This window comes from Lepidochelys kempii, chromosome 1 (genome assembly GCF_965140265.1).
Source record: "Lepidochelys kempii isolate rLepKem1 chromosome 1, rLepKem1.hap2, whole genome shotgun sequence".
NCBI classification, from domain to species: domain Eukaryota; kingdom Metazoa; phylum Chordata; order Testudines; family Cheloniidae; genus Lepidochelys; species Lepidochelys kempii.
Window position 1 is genome coordinate 5228883 of NC_133256.1, and position 6527 is coordinate 5235409.

Sequence of the window (6527 nt, forward strand, 5' to 3'; positions counted from 1 at the left end):
GTCACTAGGTGAATGCTGCTGCCTGCCATTGTCTCCTTCTCCAAGTGCCCTGTCCTCACTCCCCAGCTGGTGAGGACAGCCCCTATTCCATTGCTCCAAGCCTTAGATCCCATCAGAAGCTTTCTCTATTGAATGGAGATGAATAGCTCATTGGTCCTGGATGTAAGGGTCCCTAATGTAATAGGTGGAGTGTTTTTTAATCTCCCATGTCACAGGCGCTGTAGCCAGGTGATGAACTGACCCTTCACTTGATGAACAACCTGATTATCCTCCCACAAAGGTGTTTGCTTTTCACGCTGTACACATTTGGGTTCGTCAGGAGTGGGACCAGCAGGTAGACATATCTGAAGCACAGACAGGACAATCTGAAGCAAGTCAGAAGAACTATTCCCTAATCTGTAAAAAGAAAAGGAGTACTTGTGGCACCTTAGAGACTAACCAGTTTATTTGAGCATAAGCTTTCATGAGCTACAGCTCACTCTTATGTGCAGACAAACTTATCTCTGGTATACAGAAGAGCAAGACAACACAGAGGTGGGAAACACAGGTTTTCAGGGCTCTGAGACACTCCACCTTCAATGCAATGCTCAACACTGTTTTGAAGGTCATCACATAAGAGAAGAAGATGAGCAGCGAATCCAACCCCATCGTTAAGAGTGAACCAGACAAGACACAAATGCTGTTGACTGTGATGTCTGAACAAGCCATCTTCATGACCTCCTGGTGCAGGCAGTAGGAATGGGAGAGGACATTGACTCTACAGTATTGGTACCGTTTCAGGAGAAGGGGGAGTGGGATTACTATGGCTACTCCTCTTGGCTATTCTCGGCAGGGTTAAGATGGAGGCATATCTCAGTGGGTTACAGATCGCAACAAAGCGGTCAAAGGCCATCAACAAGAGCATGGAGGATTCAATGCATTGAAGCAAGTGGATGAAGAACAACTGGGCAAAACAGGCATGGAGGCTGACCTCTATTGAGTTGAACAAGAAAGTGCCCAATATCGTCGGTCTGGTGGCTATCAATAAGCCAAGGTCTGTGACGGCCAACATGGAAAGGAAAATGTACATGGGATCATGGAGGCTTGGATCTGTTTTTATAATGAACAGAATGACTGAATTTCCTACTATTGAAATAACATACATTAAGCAGAAGGGGATAGAGATCCACAGATAGACGTCTTCCTGCCCAGGTATACCGGTGAGAAGGGACACTGCATAGTTGAAGTTGGTGTCATTGACAGCTGACATAATGTACTGGGCAGGTCTGAGAAGTGTTGAACTTTCTTTCCTAAAAGGAAAAAGAACAGGAGATTCGATGATATTTAACTAGACATCATTCTGCTCGGAGTTGAAGTCTAGACACTCTCAGGAGTTCAAGGTAGATCAGCAAAAACATAGTAATGGATTTACAGCAATAGGAAGATAGGCACTGCCAGACTGGATCAGACCTGCAGTCCATTTAGCCCTGTGGCCAGTTCCAGATGCTGCAGAGGAAGGTTCAAGAAGCCCTGAAATAGGTAGCTATGAGATAACCTGCTCCCAGGGAATGTTTCTGCCTGACACCCAGTAGTTGCACATATTTTGTGGTATAAATGAGGAAAGCTTAGAACCCTTACAAACCTCTTTTTAAAATCCTCATTATTGTAATTGGATTTTCTGGTTAACCATATAAACATCCCGTCCCTCTTTGAATCTTGCTTAGTTTTGGCCCCATTGATATCTTGTGCCTGGGAGTTCCACAGCCTAATGTGCATTGTGTGATTTTAGAGTTCTGACCTTCCCAAAGACATCCTTTTCTGGCCCTTCCCTTTGGAATGTGGCCCATTTTATCATGACATGTATAAACGCATGGCAATTGCATGGTTATGAAAAGTCATTGTATGTATATGTCCTGCTTTGAAGATATTTACAAATGTGTTTCATTGCCTCATTATATGTATTTTTTTAAAACTGTTCTCCAATTCTGAGAGTCCCAGTTATGTCAGTTCCTTTTTGCACTACATGGGATAAATTCTTAGGCGTATGTTCTGGATTCAATAACATTGACTTCAACTGTGTCACTCCAGATTTACATGTGTAAATTCGATCAGAACTGGGCTATATTAACTTTCCCTTAAAAATGCTCCCAGTGATACACTCTGACCCCAAGAGTCCCTACAAGAGAACCTGAAGTGCTTTGCCTGGCAAATGTTGACTGAATTCACAGAGTTCAATCACCCAACGAGTTTCTCTTCATCGTCACAGGACTTGCATCCTCTCCCCATCCAAGGTTCTGTAGATATCTGCAAAGTTACAAGCTAACACAGACAGTTACTTCAGCTGTGCAGGGGCAGGGTTGGCCTTCCACATGGGTGAATAGTGCAAACACTAGGTTTTCACTAGTATCCATTTGAGTGTGCAAGTTACTTCAGCCACGTGCGTGTAACAGGTGGTGGGCAAAAATTATATACAACCACTATTGCATTCCCCTTTCCTGGATCTCAGCTTGACTCTTTGCTGAAACACAGACCAGCAGTTCTGATCTCTCAGGACTTTTTGGAAAGTCTCACACAGGTATTGAACAGGATTTTGTTCATGTCCCTGAATGAAGTGTTAGAAAGAACTTCTGATCAGTTACCAGGAGACAGTATCATACAACTGTTCACTGAACAAAGAGTTAACAGCACAAATCCGTTCCAAACAGTATGTGGAGTACTTCTAAAATGCTTTCTAAAACAATACCAATTAAGCAGTAAAGTTACCACTGCTCCTTCCTGTAGAGATTTCAACAACTCTGCCATTGGCTTTCAATGTACATCCTGTCATGAAAGTTTGGTTTCTAATATTTATATAACAATGAAAAGTTTTGGCATAACATTTACACAAAAGCCATTCCACAGGGATCATTTCCAGGTCCAGTTCTGTTCAATATTTTCACCAATGATTTAGATAATGGCATACAGAGTACACTTATAAAGTTTGCAGATGATACAAACCTGGGAAGGATTGCAAGTGCTTTGGAGGATAGGATTATAATTCAAAATGATCTGGACAAACTGGAGAAACGATTTTAAGTAAATAGATGAAATTCATTAAAGACAAATACAAAGTACTCCATTTAGGAAGCAACAATCAGTTGCACACATACAAAATGGGAAATGACTTCCTAGGACGGAGTATTGCGGAAAGGGATTTCAGTGTCATAGTGGGCCACATGCTAAATATGAGTCAGCAGTGTAAAGCTGTTGCAAAAAACATTCTCAGATGCATTAGCAGGAGTGTTGAAAGCAAGACACAAGAAGTAATTCTTCCGCTCTACTCTGCTCTGATTCAGTCGCAACTGGAGTATTGTGCCAGTTCTGGCCGCTACATTTCAGAAAAGATATGGACAAACTGGAGAAAGTCCAGAGAAGAGCAACAAAAATGATTAAAGGTCTAGCAAACATGACCCATGAGGGAAGATTGAAATAAATGGGTTTTAGTCTGGAAAAGAGAAGACTGAGAGGGGACACGATAATAGTTTCAAGTACATAAACATTGTTACAAGGAAGGGAGAGAAAAATTATTCTCCCTAACCTCTGAGGATAGGAGAAGAAGCAGTGGGCTTAAATTGAAGCAAGGGAGGTTTAGTTTGGACATTAGGAGAAAGTTCCTAACTGTCAGGGTGGTTAAGCACTGGAATAAATTGCCTAGGCATGTTGTAGAAGCTCCATCATTAGAGATTTTTAAGAGCCGGTTAGACAAACACCTGTCAGGGATGGTCTAGATGGTGTTTGGCCCTGCCATGAGTGCAGGGGACTGGACTTGATGGCCTCTCGAGGTGACTTCCAGTTCTACATTTCTATGATTCTATGATTAAGTAGTAAAGTTACCACTGCTCCTTCCTGTACAGAGATTCCAACAACTCTGCTGCTGGCTTTCACAATACATTCCATGTCATCAAAGTTTGGTTTCTAATGTTTGGGTTACAATGAAACATGTTGGCCTAACCTTTACACATTTGCACTTTAGTACACACATGTCAACCCATTCTTTCCCCTCTCATCTACTTTCAGAGATAATTTCTCATTTTAGAGCTGGACTTAAACTGTAGCATCTGTCATCTGGATTTCTTCAGAACCTGAAAAGATCACAGCATTTCAGCCTTCATTCAATCACTTGTCAGCAAACAAAAGTCTAGTATTCTCTCTCCCTGGGGTAATAGCTGACTGGTTCTCCTCAGGTTCTGGTATTGTGACAGACAAAGCTGAGCTGACAAAATGAATGTGTGAGTGTCAAGGTTCCTTCCCCACTCTGAACTCTAGGGTACAGATGTGGGGACCTGCATGAAAATGTCCTAAGCTTACTTTTACCAGCTTAGGTTAAAACTTCCCCAAGGTACAAATTATTTTACCCTTTGCCCTTGGATTTCCACTGACACCACCAAACTTTATCTGGGTTCCTGAAAAAATGGAGTTTGGTCATGTCTTTCCCCCCAAAATCCTCCCCACTTCCTGGGGAAGGTTTGGTAAAAATCCTCACCAATTTGCATAGGTGACCACAGACCCAAACCCTTGGATCTTAGATCAATGAAAAAGCATTCAGCTTCCTTACAAGAAGACTTTTAATAGAAGTAAAAAGAAAAGAATCACCTCTGTAAAATCAGGATGGTGAATACCTTACAGGGTAATTAGATTCAAAACATAGAAAATCCCTCTAGGCAAAACCTTAAGTTACAAAAAAGACACACAGACAGGAATATTCATTCTATTCAGCACACCTATTTTCTCAGCCATTTCAAGAAATCATAATCTAACACATACCTAGCTAGATTACTTACTAAGTTCTAAGACTCCATTCCTGTTCTGTCTCTGACAAAAGCATCACCAGACAGACACAGACCCTTTGTTTTTCTCCCTCCTCCCAGCTTTTGAAAGTATCTTGTCTCCTCATTGGTCATTTTGGTCAGGTGCCAGTGAGGTTACCTTTAGCTTCTTAACCCTTTACAGGTGAGAGGATTTTTCCTCTGGGCAGGAGGGATTTTAAAGGGGTTTACCCTTCCCTTTATATTTATGACAGAGTGTTAAATCCAATTCTGGGGATGTTTCTGGTAGAGCTATAGTGGGTTATTTTTTGGGATGTTTATCTTATGGCTATATTATGTTAAACCAGTTCAGCTTCTCTTAGTTTAATAGCAGGCTGTTAGAAAACAAGCAGGAAGGGAAGCAACAGATCCAGAAAAGCCATCGTTCAGAAACAAGGCAGTTGAGAGACAACACCAGAGCTACGAGCTGGGAATAGCCTATTTTGGGGCTCCAGCCACATTACACAGCTTGTATTATCCTGAGAAGCTCTTCAGACTGACAGGGACCAACAGCAGTAGGGAAGTCTGCCTGTGTCCCCCGTCAGAATGGGAGGGCTTGGGGTAAGAGACAAGGTCAGACCGTTGTTTGAAAACCCTTTAATTCTCCCATGTTACACTTTATTCCTTGTGTTCAAACTAAACAGTGTTTTGGCTCTAGAAGGCTGGCTGGTCACTCCTCTCACCACTACTCACAGACTCCCAAAGGGAAGAACCACAGGTGCCGAACCCACTCAGCAAGCACAGTCCGCCCACAGTGTGCTGTAGCCCAGGGCCTAGTCTGAGGGTGGGAGGATCGTGGGATTCCACCCCTAGGAGAGGGCAGGGTCTGAGGTCTGACATCTGGCACTCAGAGACCAGAACGGGGGTAGAGATACCAGGAGCCCCATAACTCTGAGGGGTATCTATAGACTAGAAGTGCTGGAGCCCTCAGCCAGTCAGGAAACAAAAATATGCCCTATCGGACCTGTTACCACAGAGCAACATAACTGATTGTTCTGCCTTAACAATCGAGCCAGAGAATAAAAGCTTTGAAAATGCATTTGCTGATTAAATTTCCAGGAGGAAATAAACAGGAGGTGATTTGGGAACTAGTCACTGATATTCCAGGGGGATCTCTTCTCACTCATCTGCTCGTAGGATAGGGCCCAGAGCACACAGCACCTCTCGAAATGAGAGCCCTTGAGAAATTCTGACACAGTGCACTGGAGTTTTAACACTCCGAGCTTGCTTTGAATGTCACATTTCTGTGTTGCTTGCACAGCTCATCATGGAGCATGGGAAGATGTAGAGGAAGGGCTCCTAAGCTACCTACTGCTGCCTGCCCTCCAGTCCCATTACAGAGTTACCATGACAGCCCACCTGTGTCCTCTGCCGCTGCACAGAACAGCGGCAAATGGAAACAGCTTGCAGACTTTTCCCTGCAAGTTTGCATTTTAAAGAGAGTGAAACCTGCCAACGTACCGAATTTCTGCTAGAAGGGAGCTGCTGACACCAGAGGTCTTCACCCTAAAGGACAAGGAGTCATCAGAGAGGTTACACGAGCAGCAGCATTTGTTCAGATAGGGAGGTAACTGTCTATATGAAGAATGTTTGCACATTCCCGTAGGGGGCAATTGGCCCTTGGCTCAGTGTGCACCAGCTTTAACCCCCATCACGGCCAATGGCAAACTGCAGAGGCCAAATCACAGGAGACGCTTGGTGAAC

The 6527-nt window shown here is 43.4% G+C and overlaps 1 pseudogene; it reads right to left on the reverse strand.

Moving 5' to 3' along the window:
- Positions 1 to 244: 244 nt before the first annotated feature.
- On the reverse strand, positions 245 to 1249 carry LOC140905600 (olfactory receptor 51G2-like; annotated as a pseudogene).
- Between the last annotated feature and the right edge of the window lie 5278 nt (positions 1250 to 6527).